Here is a 20633-nt window from a genome sequence, read left to right as displayed (position 1 = left end):
CAGCAGTTGGATGGTTATCCCTCCATCGGTGGGCTTTTTAAGTTCCAAGGTGGTAGTGGAACTGTGTTATCCCTTACTCGCCTCTTACGACACCCACGGGAAGAGGGGGTGGCAATATTCTTACTGCCGTAACCACACAGCAACGATATACGCTATATTATTAAAAATATATATTAATTAATTTTGATTTTTTAAAAATAACCGTGCGAAGCCGGGGTGAGCCGAGAGTTCATGATAATTTAATTTACTGATAATCACAGATTGGATGACTACCAAGTTTTCTCCACGGTGTACAGCTACCCCTATAATTTAATCAAAAGAAACAAAAATATGTTTCGAATTATGCTTCGTTAGATCAGATATGTTTCACGTCAGTCATTCAATGTTTCGGTCGTAAACGTTCAGTATTCGCAGAAATGGGATATGAATGGTCGACTGGAAGAATGCAAGGACGTTTCGCAGCGAATGTAATTGTTCTCATTCACCTACCCGCTGAGCTAACAGCGTCCGATTTGCGACCTACTTCAGTCCATTCAATTATTTTACGCATTATATAAATGGGTTAACGTTTAAACTATAGTGGATATGTCTTTAAATTTGGGACTTGACCGCTTGTCTATATTTATACAATAAATAAATAAATATCTTTAAAATACACGATCGTCTGTTCCTAAACGTAGCAAGTAAATGCTTGTGTTATACTGTTTCTGATTGTTATTGTTCTGTCTGATATATTAAATACATATATACCAGCCATATTATAGCCATATATCCACTGTGTTGACGCAATGGTTACAGCCATGGATTGTATCTACCTGTTGCGCTGGCGGTTGCGGGTTTGATCCCCGCACATGACAAACATTTGTATTGGCCGTATAAGTGTTTGCCGTGGTCTGGGTGTTTGTGCAGTCCTTGTGGGTCTCTATGGTATATGGTGTGGTCTATGAAAAGTTAAGTATATTCTCGTATTGCTATAAATCAAAATGCAACATAGTCATCTAATATTGCAGTAATTTGAAATCACTGTCAGTTATATCGACAGGCGAATGGCTCGGAACGCGTTAATCTTCCAAACGTCATCACACAAATTAGACGACAGGCTTTATTAATGTCCTATTAATATCATACATAAATAACTAGTAATATATTAATAAATAACGACAGCTCTGGTGTAATTTTTGCGTGTGCCGTGTAGGCGTCTAAACGCTAGCGATTGCGCGATTCCCGCTCGGAGTAGATATAGTGTTTTTGTACAAATACGCGTATTTATTTTCGGTCTGAGAGTCTTGTCCTTGTGGACAAGCACCGACCTTTCACTTTTCACAAGTACTTGTGGATTAAGCTCCCACATGCTCCTACACGGATAAAGAGACCTATGCCCACTACTGCGATGTTACAGGCTGAACCAATCAATCATAAATGCAAAACTTTGTGAGACGGATATATTGATGGATGAATATTTGTTAATCCCTTACGTGCTACTGAATTTATTATAATGAAATTTGCTACGAAGATATCTGAAGATCCGAAATCTCATCGAGGCTAAGCGTTTTTATACAAAACTTTACTTTACGATACGATAAATTTAATGTATTAGTTAATATTAGTTTTAAAGACATTGTAATCAGTTTTTGCATTTCATATTATTGACTAAACGTGTATATACGAGTATGTATTAACTATATTGTTTAATGTATGTCATGTTTAATGCAAATAAAAATTATTTTTATTAGAATTATTATTGAACCGAGTGTAATGAAACTTGGTACGAAGATAGCTTGAAGATTAGAAGAATGCACACGCTATTTTTTCCCAACTTTCCGAAGGGATCGAAAATTACTTGGGTAAAATCGCAAAACGCTAATATGTTGTATTTTAGATTAAGCCTCATTGGAGCATAGCGTTAGTTCCACTTAATTTAGATCGTACGCTTAATTTAAAACGTGAATTTGTACTGTTGATTGACTTCAAATATCGACACTTAATTAAATTTTGTGATTATTAGAGTAATATTTATTTATAATGTTTATATTATTATCAAGTAGGTACAATTTGTGTTTAATAAAAGAATTGTATACATACTATTTTAATTAATTTAATTTTTAATAAATACTCTTCTAATAAGGAAAAGAGATATAAAAAATAATAAACTGACAATAAGGTAATATTAATTTGAATTTACTCAATGATCGTAGAAGCCTGAATTACGTGTAGTTACTACAGCCGTGTTTCGTATGGTAAGTAGATGAACTTGTAAACACGAGTCCTATTCCTACCTCTTTGTTGCTACCTGCCTGCTATTGCAATGCACATTCTTCTAGCTAAAAACGTGTTGGACTTTCCTTGAGTTTTAAAAGAGATTACAGACGGGTTCTGTAACAGATATATATTTATCAAATCCATCGCTGTATGTTAATTTATCATCTTTATATAAAAGAGAAAAAGCATATACAGTTCTATTTAATTTTAAATAACAGGATAAAATATGTAATATAACTATCATAATGTCGTTTTTTTTTTGTTTTTATATTACATTACAGTTAAACAGAACGGGAAACGTAATTTTCTATTTCCCTCAAAACAATGTTATTAATTATTCCTATAAATTCAATATCCAATTTTGTTGCGGAAGTAACTAATCATAACCGAACATAATATTAAACGCTATAGAAACATGAAATAAAAACCATTTTGCCATAAACAGTAATAGCATTCAGTTATTACAGGCATTTTAGCGAGCTTTATTAAAATACTCCCGTGTTTCGTGATGTTATACATTCGATGTGTATCGTGGTCGATTTTTGTGTGTTTAATTAGCTAGTGTTTCTAGTTTGTAATCTTGGATTTAGTATTTATAGTTAAATACTACGTTGGCTAACAACTGACCGCCATCAATATTTTTTAAAACGCACAGTATGAAGTGACCCTGCTTTTGTGCTCCAGGGGTTATGATTTCGATTTCCGCCTCGAGTCTGGGTGTGATACACCTATGTATTTATTTATTAGAATTATTTATAACTTTTGGGGGTGTGATGGATTTTTCTTCTGTTAAGTTCCTCGTCCGCCATCGCAAAGGAAGGATCCTCCGACCAGACGTTTATTGTGTCTGGTGGTCTACTGCCCTGACAGGTGTTGTCGGGTTCTTGTATATATACTCAATCACTCTGATAACTTTGATAGCGCGATGTAGGATACTTCAGTTTTCTCTAGTTTTTTTGTATATGTCGCGAGATAGATGTCGCTACAAACTATTTATTGAAAAAAAAGTGTGTGTGTGCAATTTATACGCGGTAGAAATGAAACTTCTGTAAAGTCGTGGGAAAGTAGGCTATTACGAGTAGTTCTATTGACGATAATCATGGTCTCGTAGTAAAAGTCGTAAAGGACATGCAAAATACGTCGCTTACGCGTAATGTATTTTATCTCATTCTCTCCTATATACGTGTTTCTTTATCGTGACTCATTTTCGTTTCATCCAGTTTCAAATCAGAACTGTTCTAAAGAAGTTTTAATTCAAAAATATATAGCTAAATCAGTCTACTGCTACCTATAGCACAAGCATTAATTTGCTTACCCTAATAACAGGCAATCGTGTGTGTATGTCATAGATAGATATTATCTTTAGTTCAGTTATGATCATCTATTGTGTCATGTGTTATATGGGTCATCATTTATTGTGATTAAGTTAATTATTATTATCATCATCATCATCATCATTTCAGCCTATTGCAATCCACTGCTGGACATAGGCCTCCACAAGTTCGCGCCAAAAATGGCGTGAACTCGTGTGTTTTGCCCATAGTCGCTGGGCAGGCGGGTTGGTGACCGCAGGATTGGCTTTGTCACACCGAAAACGCTGCTGCCCGTCTTCGATCTGTGTATTTCAAAGCCAGCAGTTGGATGGTTATCCCGCCATCGGTCGTTTTTTAAGTTCCAAGGTGGTAATGGAACTGTATTATCCCTTAGTCGCCTCTTACGACATCCACGGGAAGAAAAGGTATATTCTTACTGCCGTAACCACATTAAGTTATAAAATGTCAATTTTAATTATATTGTAGTGCACGTATATACATAGCTATTTGTTACGCTAAACGTTTTAACTAATAAAGTTTGGAAACGGCCCGCATTGTTTACCGTCGACAGTGTGCGGTTGGTGACAGGATGTAATTAGACGAGTGATGTGCATTGACCCGGAGCGATGCATCCGTAATTATTACATACAATCCTTGGCACCAATTGATATATCCAGTATGTACCAATATATTCTTACCATAATTATACCTAAGAGCAGAATAGGCCGGTACAGCGGTACACTACAGCTGTCTGTAAATGTATATTTACTTCTGGAAAATGTAGGTAGATATTATGAAAAAAATATTTATAAATAATAAAAATATTTTAAAATATTGAGAACGATATATTTTAAGGACATAACAGCTTAAAACTTCACTTGTTAATCTTAACTTTTTTCACATTAGACATTCGTAAATGTCATACATGTTTTTCTTTAAAAACCTTTGAATGACCCTTAAATAACTTCAGAAAATCTTTAAAAGTAATATATTTATAACACAATACATTTTAAACAATTTTATATTCAAAACATACATAATATTTTTGTTAAATACATATAATTCGTTTTATGTTAGCATCCATTTGTTTGCCAATCGCTCAGGTGACGAGATTCACTATACACACAACTTTAGAACAATTATCGTGCATATATCAATCGGCTTGTTAATCAACAGCATCGTTTAGCACAGTCATACAAATATATGTGTTTATCTATGTTAATATATTTGTATTAAATTATACAGAGTTTATATTGTAATGTAAATTCATTCATTTGGTTTAACTTGTTCTGATAGTTGTTTTATTATATTAAAAAGTATCGTGTCATTGCCACGAAAAATATGGTTTAAAATTTTATTGACACGTTTATAATATTATTTCACGCTTTATCTGAATTGAGTGTAGTAATAAAGAATTGCAATTTTTTTTTAATAATTTAAGAGAGCGTTTAAATAAGCGTTTGAAAATCATATTATTTGGTAATGTTATTTAATTTTTTATTGTAATATGTAAGATTGGATCTGCTTTCTTTATGATTATTTTTTGTAACTCTGACTGATTTTTTTTATTAAATAAAAAATACGTCCATTAGCTTAATTTAACCACGACTTTTTTAATGGTAATAATTTATAATAATAATTTATATTATTTATATATACTTATCGTAAGGCGATTATTATAAATTGAACGTATATATCTATAGTTTCAAAGGATTGCTAATTTTAAATATGCTACATAAGTATAATACCTACATATATATAAGAATAAGTGTCTCGAATAGCAAAGGCACGTTCTAAAATGTTATAAATGTCACGTACAAGCTCTATACATGTCAACGAAAACTAGCCCGAACTTAGGTAAAACCAGAGAAACCGCGCAAGCTCAACTCGTCGTCAGAACAGCATATCTATACGAAAACTAATATCACAAAGCATAATTAATTTAATTGTTTACCACTATATTTTTATAATTCATTGGCATAAGAATACATAACGAATACGTGATTTTTTCAATTTAAGTTCTACGAAAACCTCGCGGGTTTATTATTTACAGAGAGTCATTCATCTCATACAGTTTGTTTTGTAAAAAAAGTGTTTTTTGTATGATATTATATATTGATACGTAAAGAAGGTGTTATATAATATTATATTTTTTTGGTTGGAGCTGTTAACCGTTGCCAGGCCTCCTGCTGCAGGGTTTGGTTGTTTTCGATTACCGCTTCGAGTTTGATTGTTTATATATTTATATATGTATAATTTAATACATCAGTCAGTTGTTTCTTAAAATACAGACATCAAGCTATCTACCTTATATCTGCAAATGATACAAAAGGCTGTGACTATATTTTAAACTTATTTATTTATATCACGTTTTGTGACCACCCACAACTCCTCTGTGCCACGAAGAGTACGTCAAGCTTTCGGTCCCGATTGTTATCCTAGATAACTATATATAGTTACATAGCAATCTTAACTTGTAACTGGAAATATGTCCGGTTATCCGCAGTGGAGCTGTGTTGTGGATTCAGCTCCGATTCTTCTACTATAGAGAGAAGAAGACCCATATGATCAGAAACGGGGCATGTAAATAATGTTACAAGTTCGTTTTATCTGATTGAGTGTAGTAATAACTGGATCCGTGTGAGATGTCTAGTCGTCTATATTACTGGGAGAGAAGTTACCTTTGAAATTCAAGTCACAAACATGTGCCCGTAACATATTAGTGGCTGGGGACCCAACCCATTTCGGTGTGTATTGTCCGACTTGACAGCAACTTTGAATAACTACTGCCTGAAATATGGACTCTACGAAATGTCAGTCTAATCGCACGCTAATAATAATGGTTACGAAATGAACAAGATGTTTTCTTATGGTTTATTTAGTCTTTGTATTAACAAGCATTAGCAGGCTTTCTAATGTTTACGCGAATTTCACTCATTACAATGAAGCAACTTTTTCGGATTTTAGCGGCTTATTTTGGTTTTAGGACATTCCTTCCATCACCATGGTTCGCCAAAGTATCCGGTACGTTGGGCATCTAAAAAACTTAATAAACCGCGATAAAATCCGAAAAAGTTATTTCATTGTAATTGGCAGGCTTCTTTGCAAGCAGTACTTTTATTTGGGTACAATTGGACATATTTTGTCATATAAATCATTAATAAACAAATCCGACAATACGGATAAATAAGCAATACTAAATTTTAATATAAAACGCACGTCAAACGTAAAAGTTAATTATAATAATTTTATGTTATTGAAGATTTTATCGACAACGAAAGGTGGTCATTCGAAAGCGATCAAATACTTGGAGCGCACAGTCCCCAAGACCTATCTCGCGCCAGATCCTATCTATCAGCAACAAGTTCACACTCTGCTGATACTATTAAAAATTCGACTTTAATATTTATAACATAAATTTCAAAATCACTTGTTCTCCATCGTTCGCAAACCGTCGACGAAGGAAATTCAACTGTACTTGAAGCCGGTTAAGATGAAATTGGGTCGCGGGCACGCGAGTCAATTGATCTTACATTTATACGAGGAAAATAGAAATTACTCGTCGAGTTGTTATTTTCATTACAAAGGTTCCTCTCGATCGAGATTTTTCGATATTGTTGAAAGAATTGGTTTATTGTTTAGTCTTATTAATTGAATTCTAGGCTAGTTTTGTAAGTGGGTAATTATTTTTATGTTTGATATTGATTTAAAAAAGGAAAAATTGACTGAAGGAATTTGTTAAAAAGAATACTTAACATAATAACAAAAACTCTACTAAACATATGTTTCAACTAAATAATCAAAGGGAATACAATATTTAGTTAAGTTTAAGAAAAGTTCGGGCGGGTCCTGCTCTATTTTTGTAAAGTTTATTTGCGAATCAACCCAGATTGCCTTTAATCCGGTCGATGAGATAAAGAAGAAACAATTTAAACCTCCATAGCGCTCAGCATTCTCAATTATTTATTTCATTTAAATTTTTGAGTTGCTACCAAAATAATTTTGACGAACTTGATCCTATAATTATTAATTTATATAACTTCATGAAAGTGGTAAGAAAAAGATTGCGATTGTAAATTTATGATAACATTACGTAACTAATCAATACTTAATAAGTTTAAGGCGAGTGTGAGTGGAAGTGTTGGAAGGGGTAGACCTAGGCGGACATTTCAAGACCAAATCGGGGACGTCTTGAAAAAAGGCCAGGTCAAGAGTACCCTAAACCGACGAGCATGTATGAAGGGAATAATGAAAGTGGATGAAGCGAAACAAGTATGTAAGGATCGTAGCAAGTGGAAAGAAGTGGTCTCTGCCTACCCCTACGGGAAAGAGGCGTGATTATATGTATGTATGTATCCTACTGACTTTGTTAATTAATTAAAATTGATTTCTGTACCAATTTAAATAGTCAACTAAAATTAAAATTAACATTAAGTTCAAATTTTTTTTTTTTTTTTTTTTTTATACTTCATTGTACACCACAAATATATTGCAAAAAATCATAAAGATAGTTACAGACAGTGAAGTACAATGGGCGGACTTATGGCTAATTAGCCATTTCTTCCAAACAACCCATTTAGTTTACTCATTGAATTATTTTATTAAAAGAACTTGGTAAAATTAAAATTGATATTAAAGAATTTCTTAATTTACTTCATTTATTTATAAGGTGGCAACCCGCATGCCCAGCGTGGTGACTATGGGCAAAACTATGAGATCACGCCATTTTTGGCGTAAACTTGTGGAGGCCTATGTCCAATAGTGGACTGCGAAAGGCTGCTGTGATGATGTGATGATGTGATGATTTATTATTTACGATCTTTCTGGTATATTTGTTTCATTAACAGTGACATGATTGGATATTTCTATCATATATATGGGTGTTTGTTTTTGCGGTCCTCGCCACGATGCCTCATCTACGCAAGTCGCCGTTGTGTACACGTGATAATGACGGATATTATTTTTAGGAAAGTTATTCGCCATCCCGCGGTGGAGCTATATAGTATATTAAGAGATCAAAAAGCTTGCAATCCATCTCTTGTTAAGGAGAACAGATCCTTACTTGGTGACATGTCTCACTTGACGGTTTCAAATCTTTCAGATAGTTCTTTTCAAATACTAAGCTACTTATACAAATAGATTAATAAAAATAAAATAAGATATTATACGTAGGATATGAATACATATAAATTAACAGTATGATCCTTTTTAGAAAAAAATATATGTAGTTAGTACCAAGAATTATTAAGGTCAAACTGGATTCGATCCAAGTAAAATCGGAAGCTATTCGGCAAGTATCGTAGCATCATATAACCTAATTACTTTGTGAGTACTTGGCGCGATACGAACAAATAAACTCGACTCGGTAGAATTAAACTTTGTAATGAGTTTAGAATGTTTGGATGATGCGGATCGGTCGCTGAAGATTATAATTTGAGAATGTGGAAATCAATTTTAAGTAATTAGCTTCGGTAGTGGTTTCGTCTTTGGAGAAGTTCAGCCCTCAAAAGGATTAGCCGCACTTTGGATATTTTTTACTTACGATTTTATGGGATGTACGCTATCCTTTTCTGTTTCTCGTACTTTTAACAACTGAAATGCATATTATCGTTAAATCTTTGAATTTTAAAAAATATAGCTTTATTTTTAGGTTTATTTTTGATATGATATTCAAAAAATGTTTAGAATCCCTAATGTGTGGGTAAACACAAAAATAAAATCGTACATATTAAGAATAGCATGGTGTCGTCTCCTGTCAAAAGATTTTCATTGTAATATGAAACTTTGAATAGTTACGGGTCTCTGTAAAAGAACTCACTATAGACGGCGCCACGGTTCGCTTAAACTGAAAATAAAAATCATCATATCAAGAATTTCGCTCTGGCGGGTACATCGTTCCATAGCTTAATTGGCTAGAGCGCCGACACGGTCAGTCGGAGACGCGGGTTCGAACCCCGCTGGAGCGGTCAATTTTTGATATGATATTCAAAAAATGTTTAGAATCCCTAATGTGTGGGTAAACACAAAAATAAAATCGTACATATATCAGATTTTAGTTAAAAACTTTTTTATATTTCCCTTTTTTATAATATAAGCATAAATACCAGGAATGTGTTTAACACTTGATATAATACAATATATATTATATGCTACCACGAACCATATTGCTTACTCAGAGGTCAGATAGGAGTTTGTGCGAGTAAAAAAAGCTTCAAAAAGTACGCGGGAATATTTATTATTTATTATTTAATAATTTTAATTATTTTGGAAATTCTATAAATATTTTTTTTTGTGTTTTTCCGGTGTGTTTCCTGAACAGACACATGATATGATAATAAAGCTTTGGCTCGAAATGTTGTTTAATTATTAACTTTTCATAAAACGTTTATTTAATTTGCGCATAAACGCAAATTTACGCTTGCATGTACTTAATGACATATTTACTGAAAGAATAACATTAAAAAAATATATTTTGAGCATTTTATATAAAAACAAATATGTATTCATAAAATGCTCTACATAAATAAAACGCCTTAGCTCAGCAAATCCGATTTTTCTTTTGTGTAAATAAAGGGAAAGATTAAGTACTTAAATAAAATTATCTAACTCGATAAAAAGTAAGAGAAACTCCCTTTCTTTCACAATTAACGGATTATAATTACCGAGGCGGTCACGTCGGCCAGCCCACCCCGCTCGCCTTTACGCCGACTGAATTTATACGATCGACACTCCTCACGATCTTTGCTGCTAAGGATCTTTACACACCAAATGCGGCGGAAAGTATTTTAGGGTAATTGTTGTGGGGCCTTATACAGTCGACGCATTTTTTTTTTAAATTAGAACATGTTAAACGAAGTTTAGTTACGTTTCAATGAACGTTTAACGTTTAACTATAGGTAATATTATTTTTTTTATATTATATATTATTTACGCGACGAAGAACACGATAACTAAGCTGTTATTGCGCTGTCGATTGCTGAATGTCACTTAAAGTTTTAAAAGATAATTATCACCTCATGATCGTTTGACGAGATATGTAAATCTGTTAAATCTTATAATACTTACTCGTATATGTTCTCTTATATTCTAGTAACGCTTAAGTTACGTAAGTAGTTAAGAGGATTTTAACTAGTCATGATCACTTGCTAATTGTAATTTTATAACAGCATATTCAGACGATCGATGCTAAATACAAAGTCAACTCTACCGCATTGTCGTCACTGTGTTGAATCCTTAAGTCCCCCCAATATGTTCGGCTATCTAGATTTATCCCGGTCTATGAGGTGCCATTAATTCGCTACGTGAGACAAATACAAAAAATACCTTTAAATATGAAATTTGGAGCACATTGCCGTGCGCAAATAAATATTTCTCGAAGTACTTTATATTATTTTATTCCTGAGGTGTATATTTATAAAAGAGTTGATTGTCTATTTCATCATCGTACAGTTAAAACCAGTGGTGCTACAAATGTTTTATGTATAGTTTTGCTTCTTTTTGTAAGGTATATTCACTAAAAAAATTCTGTAACGCTTCTAACAGGAGACGCGGTGGCTTAGAGAGATTGTGCGCGTACTTTAAACAACAATAGTCTGCCTTCTTGCATGCAATAAATATATTTTTAAACAAGACTTCTACTACTTAATAGGTTATTTGTAAAATTATTAATTTTCTCTTTTAATTTCCTGCTCAATAACGTTTCTTTAAAATTTGAACTGTATTGTCATGTATCTTTACTTAACCTAAAGACGTTGATAATAAAATATCAAAATGGCTGTATTTGGAGCCATATACTAATAAATAATTTATTAGTATAACTAAACATTGCTGATAATTTGTTAAATGGTTTAAAGTCATACAACTATTTCTGAGATACTCTTGGTTTCAGAGTTGTTCCGAGCGCGCTCACATCGACATTAACTAGTTAATTATTTCACGGAAGTCCTACACAATACAACGTGGGAATAATTTATTTGATCCCGAGTTCTGCTTACATCCCATGTATATTCCTATTTTGTACCGCTAGTAAGAAAAAGTGCTTACTACTAAAATTTTACATGTGAAAGGTTGATTGATAGATGTTTTTTAACCGACTTCCAAAAAAGAGGAGGTTCTCAATTCGACTGTAATTTTTTTTAATGTATGTTTCATCAGAACTTTTGACCGGGTAGACCGATTTCGACAAATTTTGTTTTAATCGAAAGGTGGTGTGTGCCAATTGGTCCCATTTAAATTTATTTGAGATCTAACAACTACTTTTCGAGTTATATTTAATAATGCGTTTTTAATTGACGCTTTTTTCGTCGACCTTGTATTATACCGCATAACTTTCTACTGGATGTACCGATTTTGATAATTTTTTTTTTGTTGGAAAGGGGATATTGGTACCATGATAAGGAAACCAGGATTTGATGATGGGATCCCAGAGAAATCGAGGGAAACTCGAAAATCTGCAATAACTTTTTACTGGGTGTACCGATTTTGATAATTTTTAATTTAATCGATAGCTGATGTTTATCATGTAGTCACATATAAATTTTATCGAGATCTGATAACTACTTTTTGAGTAATCTTTGATAACGCGTAGTTGCTTGACTATTTTTTCGTAGATCTACGTTGTATTACTTGTCGATGTAATTGAAGTCGGTTTTTTTTTTTCGTTTGCGAGCAAACACAATTATGTTACTCTTCGCTTAGCTACAACATCGGTTGCTGTAAAACTTGGCAGTTAAATAGCAGAATATACATGGTAATAGGTCAAAGTTATGTTTTTATAGAAAATAAATAAATGCTTTACACCCAACGGCCTCCTACAGGTAGTGAATCCAGTATCTGGTGCTCACATACACACATAGCATAACTACAAACGCTCAGATCACGACAAACAGCTGTGTGGTCTATAACTCTATACAAACACATTTCACTGAGTTTCTTACTAATTCTTCTCTGCAGAATTACATTTCCGAATTTAATTGTGTTTTGTAAAATAGGGATTTAAAAATGTTTGAATAAAGATCATTTTTATTTCATTTGATGTGTGGGGATCATAGCCGAGATCTCTAGCGCATCGACTAGTTTTTGTACCAACGTGACAAGTAGCGTAAAATTTAAGTGTAAAATGAAATACTCAAGACTCATTTGTTACAAGTTTAAACGTTTTCTGCTAACAGTACCAACTGCGAAGTGGCGAATAGTTCACTTGGCTGGACCGGCGTAGTTGAAGCCGCACCGCCTACCGAGTAGAAATAGTTTATATGCTACAGAAAATATAATTCTATACGTTTCTCAAATGCTACGTAATTATATATTGTCTAAATTTAGTTATTTTTTTTTAATTCGTACCAAAACTGTTAGAAGTTGGGCCTCTAAGTTTTAATATGGAAATTTTGGTCGATATTAGTACAAGAACAAACGACTGTATATTGTGAGGGTAATTTCATTCACTTAAATTAATAGTTTTGGGTACAAAGTTATCCGCCAACCCGCATTGGAGCAGCGCGGTGGATTAATTATATGGATATAGATTTATTATATTACATGGGGAAATAGGCCTATGCCCAGCTGTGGGATATTACAGGCTGAAGCGGGTACAAAGTTAAATAGCATATTTTAAAAAATCTCAATTTCCAGCAGCTAGTTAAGATATTTTTCAGCATTCAGCGTCTTCGGGGCGACAAAGCTAGCCCTGCGGTCACCAACCTGGCTGACCTTGTCGCACCGAAAACGCTGCTTTCATACTGCTGATATACATACATACGAGTACAAAATATATAAAGAAACAGGTGCCACCCGAAAATAAAACCTTTTTTTAAGTCGAATAAATAGAGTTGAAATCTGTGTTTACTCTACACTTAGTGTAAAATATGTTTAAACACATTTCGTCCAAACCAAAATGCATTCTAGCAACTTCGAAAAATATTCTAGAATCAAGCTTTACATAAATACACATATCTTGTTAAATGTTGTACAACAAACAAGTCGACTTGTTAGACCTTGTGAAGACACGTTTCATCCCCTCAGAACGTGAAAATCTCGAAACCGCTGTGGACATAAAATTCGCCGACACGGTATAACATCGAGTGGTTTGAATATGCAAATACTAAGTTGGCTCTACCTCTAGTGCTCTCGCCTCGCTTTAAAAGCGAACCATCTCTCGTCAAAATATTATCTTACCGGCCTTTATTATATTTAGGAGTTGAAGGGTACGTATTGTGCGTTTTTAAAAGGGTTTCGTACTTTTACATTAAATTCTAATCGTATATGTATCTTATATATTGTTTAAATTCATTTAGATTAAATAAGATTGTATTATACAATCAAATAATAATTTAAATTTATTATTATAATTAGAGATTAAATAATTTAGTTTCTTTCTCTGCAACATTATTTCACTTGAATTGTTGTAATCCCAACACCGAGAAACGAATTTTTAAAAGAATGTGAAAATAAATAAAGCTAAGTTGTAATTTTACAAATAAAATAATAAATTGAATTGAACTTATACGGTGAGCTGGAGGTGTGGGTTCGATCCCCGCTAGAACGGTCGGTATTTTTGTTTATGTATTAAAAATGTTTATAATTTCCTCGTGTGTGGGTATTACACAAAAAATATTACAAACAAATTGAATTGATTTTAAAAAGATTAAGCTTAGAAAAACTTTCTGAACAGAATTTTTATATTTTTATTTTGCGACGTTTGAATTTCTTTCTTCCTCGGAGCTTTAAACAGCGGATTCAACCGAATGCACGCGAATGGACACGAAAGAAAGACGATGCAGCCAAACGTCTATTAAAATCTCGTAGGGTTGAAAACTCTTGATCATTTCGTGAATTTCCCTCGCCTTACCAAACCGTGAGGTGGAATTGAAACTTCCTTTTCATCTCTCTGTGTCAGTGTAAATTGATTCTGTCGCCATTCTGTCAATGGCGTGTTACGGTAACGAGATGCATCGAAGCTTTTCTAACAATTACACGCTCATTAAACTTGAACTGAACTTGAGAGAAAACTGGCGATTATATGTGTATATGTAGCTGTCATATTTGAAAATATGTTATGTTAATTTTAAATTATTATATAGGCATCTAGATACCAAACAAATGAAATAAATATTTTTATAATTGTTTATCTTATTGGTTATTGCTAAGAGTGTTTTAAAAAGGTGTTCCTCATAAAGAAATTAAGAGCTCCTATAAAAATAGTATTCTATTTTAACTGAGGTAGGGCTCAGCAGGAAATATCCTGCTCAAAATATGGAGCAGCCCGACTGGGGTAGTACCTCGACCTTACAGAAGACCACAGCTAAATAATACTGTTTTCAAGCAATATTGTGTTCCTGTTGGTGAGTAAGGTGACCAGAGCTCCTGGGGATTGGGTCGGCAACGCGCTTTCGATGCTTCTGGTGTTGTAGGCGTCTATAAGCTATGGTAATCTCTTACCATCAGGTGAGCCGTACACTTGTTTGCCGACCTGGTGATATAAAAAAAAATTCTAACCGTTTGATTATATTTTGTAAGCTTATAAATTAATTTATGATCAGACAAACTGGACTGATGACCGGTCAATAACATTTTGTTATTTAAAAAACGAGTGTGCATTAGACCACACGACTGAGGTAAAACTTACGAAACGTAACTCTCTCTCTTTCTATCTTCACTAACTTACATCTCCCTCTCAACTTCCGTTCGCTTGGCCCTATCACACTTCACACTCTCATCACACATTCACCAGCTTACTCCTCAAGTCCATCGTGCTTAAAGAAATTTTACTTCAAAAGTATCAAATAACAACGGCACGTAATCCTTATCTACACATAAATCAAATTAATATTTTACAGGTAAACTAGAATATTAAAAAAAGCATCGGTTGCTCTATAACTTTTAAGTAGGCGTTATATAGGCTTACTTAAAACGAGGTTACGAAGTTATCGACTTGTTCTAAATCACTTGTTCATATACAAAGCTGTCGTTTAAATATTTAGGTGTAACAGCGTTACAACTCTACGATAAAATTCGGTGACGCGGCAAAGTATTTACAGAGCTTTTATGAAAGTCATGCTGCTTCAACAGTGCGCTTTTATCGATGAAAACAATTACGCCGTATATAACAGAAAATGCACTTCGCTCTGCACATTGTATTTTATTAATCAAGTATATGTACCTATTTGTGAAGTACTAGTACATTAACTACTAGTAAAAGTAATATTTATGAATATATAAATAAATAATATAACGTGTTTGACTCCTAACTGCGTTCCTTCTAGTGGGGGGTTCTGTACGTATAATATGTACAGTTGTTTATCTTAGGTAAGGATGACCGTTTATGTACGTTATTTACGTCGTTTTTTTTTTGTTTAGAGTTCGATAATTAATGTTTTACTATAGTTTTAGAAAGAAAGTATATAGTAAGGTAAAGGAAATATTAATAATAACTATAAAAACCTAAGCGAAATACGATTGAAATAAACGAACACTACCTATCAATGCAAACCCGGGCGCTCATATAAATAAAGAATGATAATTTACAGTTCCGAATGCAAACTCAATAACTCAAGTCAACAGGACCGCCCAAGATCTTCAATTCGGAGCTAATGCATGCATTAATGTCAATTAGCTATTAAATCCTGACAAAGCTCCCTCGGTGCAATATACAAGCTATTGGCGTGCTTGTTTGATCTCGAATATCAGCTATTGTCCCGAAAACAATAATACGTTGAATGCAATAAAGACCGGTCTCGGGATCTTATTGGACTTTGTTTAGAATTGTGTTGTATTGTTAGAAATGGTTTTTATTTCTGTCGATGAAAAATACGATTGAGAAAGATAATTAGTAGGTTATTAAAACAAAAAATAAATATATATATATATATATTTGTAGCAGTTTTTTATGTATACATATTAATGGCTTAAATAAGATTAAAATGTAGTAAGTTTCGTAATTATGTTTTGATGTTAGGATAATATTATTTAAGAAAATATTTATCGAAATCAATGAAATACCATCTTCTTGCCGTTTGAAACGGGCTATTATAACGAACTCAGTAGATATTAGCTGCAAATATACACACCAGTATGACAGTTAAGCTTATCTTCAAATGTAGGATATTTATTCAAAAATATTTAATTTTTTCTTCTCAGACAACAATTTTCTGTGTAATAAATTTTTTAAATTAAAGGTATCATTTTTATTTATTCTTTTATTTTATTTAGTTATTATTTTATATTTTTTTCTTATTTTCAGCAATTATCTTAGGGCTTTAGGTGTTCATTAAGATTTTTGTTATTGATGAAATGTCTTTTATTACTTGTGTCTTTTATTACGTGTGTCTTTTATAGCTACATATTTTTTATTCGATAGAAACATATATATAATACTTATATAATTAAATACACTCTATCAACTCTATGCGGTAACCGAACCTACAACGCGCGGAGCAGAAAGCAAATTGCGCCAACGGGGTAGTCCATAGTCTCAATGTCATAGTAGTATAGTCGAGTTTGATATCTAATAACAAAAAATCAGACCAGAATATTTCGAAATTGGAACAAGCGACAGCCAGGGTTGAGACAACTACATCACTAAAACAGACTGGTTGAAATTTTGTGTGTAAATAAATACTCTGCTCCCCTAAAAGAAAAACAAAGTTAGCGATGTTGAAAATTTGAGGTTACAAGTTTACCCTTCCTTTCCGTGTCATTACGATACCTGTCATTGTTTCTGATGGAATAATTAAAATAATTGTGGATGTAAATAATATGTAAACGCCTAAATACAAGCGCTATTATCATTTTAATTAAATCATCCAGAAAAGGATCACGAACTCTGTGACGATAAGTACATTCCATCGTTGTTTGAAACCATAAATACGCTTTAAATATCTGCTATATTTATCTGGGTTTTATATTTTACGATGTGTATTTTATTTATAATTATATTAAAGATTTATTTATATTTTATCCAACACTCTCTTCTGGCAAATAACTGATGTATTACGATAAATATTTCGATATTTATTTTTCAAATATTTAACACCATTAAATATCCTTGTTAATGTATGTGAAAAGAAATAAACAAAAAATTAATCAAGCAAGTCGAAATTCTATACCGTTCAAACTGGGAGATGCTAACATTATTTAACGTAAATGGATTACACAAATTAGTCCAACAGTTGGTTCATCACTTCAGCCTATCGCAGTCCACTGCTGGACATAGGCCTCCCCAAGTTCGCGCCACACATCCCGGTCTTCCGCAATCATCATCCAGCCTACACCGGCAATCTTACGTAGATCGTCGGTCCAACGGGCCGGAGGACGTCCCACACTGCGTTTGCCAACAGTTGGTTGTATTGTTTAAATTAATTTAGTGCAATGGTAAATGGTCAGAATATTTCACCGAACGCTTAAATCAAAGATATTTCTTTTTATCGGTGAACTCGTATAATCTTTGCGAATTTTCGCCGGTTGAATTATTGTTTATACTGTGTTCTAGCGAGCTACAAAGGAGACGGCCGCTGTATTGACTGTAAAGAAAATATCGGCTACGTTACGCTTTTCGTTTCAATGGACTCGTGTTTTACAATGGAGTGTTTATATTTTTTGTTTTCTTGGTTTTGTTTCGTTTTATTGGAATTTTTTGGAGGTTTTCTTTTTAAGTATATTTGTTTAGAACTAACAGACGTCAAAGATTGACCATTCGTGTTATCAGTATACAATAATAATGATTTAATTGTATGTTGTATTTTATATAAACTTAATTAAAATGTTTTAATAGATACAAAATAAACCTACACACTTTTACATAATGGGATAAGTGAAAAAATAGACACTACATACTTCCTTGTTAAAAAACATCCCAGCCATTAGGTAGACATACGTTATTGAATTTTGATCGAAAAATTCCTTGGACTCGTTACGTATTAAAGCGTATCAGTTATTAAGTGAAATTACGGAAACCATTCTAAATTTACGCTATATTATTTTTAAACTAATTAAAAAATCCATATAAGCGTTATAGGCGAACACAATAATCAAAGCTTCATTTCTATGTGTTATATTTGCATAGATGTACCTAAAAACTAAACATGTATAATAACGTAAATTATGAAAATGATAACGCTATTATTAAGCTATGGTATCTAAAAGTAACGGTAAAGGCTTGGGAAAGTTAAATTATGACCGTAAATACTAATCTATATTCCGTAACGAGCACAGAATTTTTTTAATTTAATATTACTCATCAAGTCAACATTGAATTCTTTGATTCCCTCCCGTAAATGAAATTCAGTATCTTTCAAAAGTCATCTTAAGCTTAAAATGTATGTATGTATATAATTAAGCTTCCGTTACAATAGCGAAAATTATTTTCCATTTTGTGTTGGTTCAACTATCAAAGCGATCGAGTGGCCGGTGCTATATAATTGACTCGAGAATCGATTAACTAAATGACTGTTTGTTCTCGCACTCGATTATTCAGAACACTTTGGAATTGCTGCGGGCATTCGGAAGTGTTACAATGTATATTGTTCGACGTGTATCTATTACATAAAGGGCTTTTAAAGAACGGTATGTGGAGAGCAGTCTTAAATGTTTGAAGTGAGTTCTTTGAAACTTAAATTTTCGACTTTTTTTCTCTTTTTATTGTAGTGCAAATACGTTTAATCAGTTTATGTTTATACGTTCGCTAGATTTAGTTCAAAAACGAAATAAAAATATATATTTTACAAATCCGCAGACTAACTACGTTCCTCGACCGCCCCTTTGTTTACTCTGTAATTTAAAAACGTGATTCAATTTCGATGCATTCTAAAAATAGGAAGCGACGAAAGCGCTTAAAGTAGTTTGAAAGAGTGAATTAAAATTTGCATAAAAGGTACTCGTATCTCGCAACCGTCGACGGAATATGCTTTGACGAAATATTTCGAAGCTCACGATCCCCGATATTTATTTACCTGACGTCGAAAAGTAGAAAATTAAACGGAGAAACGGGAGAAACGGTAAAAAATAGAGAAATTCATTTATTAAAAGGGTACTCAAAAATACCAACGAGCGTTACCGAGGGCTCCGGTATCTTCGCCTTTGATTCGACAAAATTTGAACGTAAACTAAAACGTAAACATACTAAATTTAAATCGAGTCCGGTTTTTTGTGCAAGTAAGTAGAAATGAGATCTTTTTCACGTGAAAATATATAAGAAACGGAAGTGATTCAATAGAATGTGTACATATTGAATTCACGTTACATTACAATTAATTTAATCTAAAGTAACTCATAAAATAGATAAATCTATGTTGTAAAGAACTTTTTAATTAAAGTATTTTAATTGCAAGGGTTTTTTATATTTCGTTTTTTTTTCTGTGTAAAATAAAAAAAAGTAATAATGTTTCGACATTCAACCGTTCTGTAAGAACAAAATAAATGATACCAATTTTCCAGGAAAAAAAATCTTCAACCATTAATTTAAATAAATTCGGTTGTCTGGTAACCCCATTGCGCGAATGATCAGAATGGTCGAAAGGTTTTTGAACAATACACATTGAAATACTAATTGCTCTTTACGTTTGTAGTTGAACCTGTATGTACATTTAGGTATGTGTATGTACAGTATGTATTTTTGAATGTTAATGACGTTTAAGATGTGTGCGTGTTTTTGTAAGAGATATTGACATATTCAGCCTGTAAGAGTGTATTGTCTGTTTAATTATTTTTATTTTTTGTAGTCTCCTGTGGTTAAATAAACGTTTGAATTTATCTATAGAAACAGCATATTCTATAAGAGGTAATCGTAATATGGTATTTTGAGTAATAAAATGAACGGTTATGTAAATTCTTTTAACATAATTTTAATATTTTTGTCTTTTGTTGCAGGTAAGTGCAAGTGCAGGTGTCATGTACTTCACATTATGAGCCTGACTGTTGTAAGTTTATTTTATATTGTTAACAGCCAATAAGTGGAAAATCGTTTTAATTGTTTCGTGTGAGAAACTAGTTGAAGATTATAAAGTTCGTTCGTTAAAAGGTCAAATTAGTATGGGATGAAATGAGATCAACTTCACGTGATAAAATATT

Source organism: Melitaea cinxia, chromosome 15, assembly GCF_905220565.1.
Source record: "Melitaea cinxia chromosome 15, ilMelCinx1.1, whole genome shotgun sequence".
Lineage (NCBI taxonomy): Eukaryota > Metazoa > Arthropoda > Insecta > Lepidoptera > Nymphalidae > Melitaea > Melitaea cinxia.
Note: the sequence above shows the minus strand (reverse complement) of the source record.